At 36.4% G+C, this 1,125-nt stretch overlaps 1 long non-coding RNA gene across 1 annotated transcript; it reads left to right on the top strand.

The window, feature by feature from the left end:
* Positions 1–54: 54 nt before the first annotated feature.
* On the top strand, positions 55–398 carry LOC109587230 (uncharacterized). The gene is made up of 2 exons (XR_002187485.1): positions 55–142; positions 197–398. It is a non-coding gene; the product is annotated as an uncharacterized LOC109587230 (long non-coding RNA).
* The last annotated feature ends 727 nt before the right edge of the window (positions 399–1,125 follow it).

Raw genomic sequence — 1,125 nt, forward strand, 5'->3', positions numbered from 1 at the left:
AAAGCATAATCATTTCATTATTTAGTGCTATTTCAGTGTTCTTTTCTTGTCAGTTGCAATGTCTAAAAGCCTGGACTAGCTTCACTATGTCCTTTGTGAACAAGCCTGCTAAAAAGGAACAACAGTTTACAAAGTGAACCTAGTAAGTACAGTATAGAAGTCAATAATACAGATTATCTCATAATTCTTACTTTAGGTCAGTTTCTTGCTGAGAGTTGATGATCATGAGTCTCAGTCTACTCTTGTGGTTGATACAGCTACAGTTTTTACAGCTACAGTTGATGTACAATCAATTGTTGCTCATTCTCCATCACCCTATTCTTCTACTTCCTCTACTAATACTACTACTAGTACTATTACCACTACAGAAGTCAGTGTTGGAGCTACACCACCCACTACTTTATTACAATAACCCCCCTTCTCTACCAAAAAATTGTGCTAAAAAGGGTGCATAAAAGAGGGTGTGGCCAAAATCGCAGCGCGCTTCGCGCCCAACCCATTTCCTATGCCACACCCATGCCCGACTAGTAGTCAAATCCTGCAGCCGCCTATGTTTCCTGGTATAGCAAGGCTGCAAAAGTCGTGGTAGCCATTTTGTTTGGGGGTGAATCCTACTTAGTAACGCTACCGCGTTACTAATAGTACAGGGATTTTTGCCTGATTTTGGAGCAATTTGAAAAATTTGTAAAAAAATCCAAATTTGATCAGAATTAGCTCAAACTTTCTACACAATATAAGAACGTGTATATGCATTAAAAAAATTATTAAAGTGGAAAATTTTCACCCTTTCATTTTTGGTCATCAACCCTGTGCTATAGTATGGGGAAATTGGCCCGATTTTTGAGTATCTTTAAAATTTTTTTAAATAATCTAATTTTTATTTCAATCAGCTCAAACTTGCTGCACAACATAAGAACATATAAGACTCTGAAAAATATACAAATGAAATATTTTCTCAAATCGTTACTGTCATTATTAATTGCAGCTGGTTCACTATATGCTCAATCAGTTCAGTTTGAGGTTCATGAAGGAATTGAAAGGACTAATGATATACTGTCAGTAGTGATACCTCAAGAATTAAGAGGAAGGAGTCAAGTAGTTACATTCCTAGCAGACAGACCTATT

The sequence above is a fragment of the Amphimedon queenslandica genome, unplaced genomic scaffold (assembly GCF_000090795.2).
Source record: "Amphimedon queenslandica unplaced genomic scaffold, v1.1 AMPQUscaffold_12645, whole genome shotgun sequence".
Classification (NCBI taxonomy): domain Eukaryota; kingdom Metazoa; phylum Porifera; class Demospongiae; order Haplosclerida; family Niphatidae; genus Amphimedon; species Amphimedon queenslandica.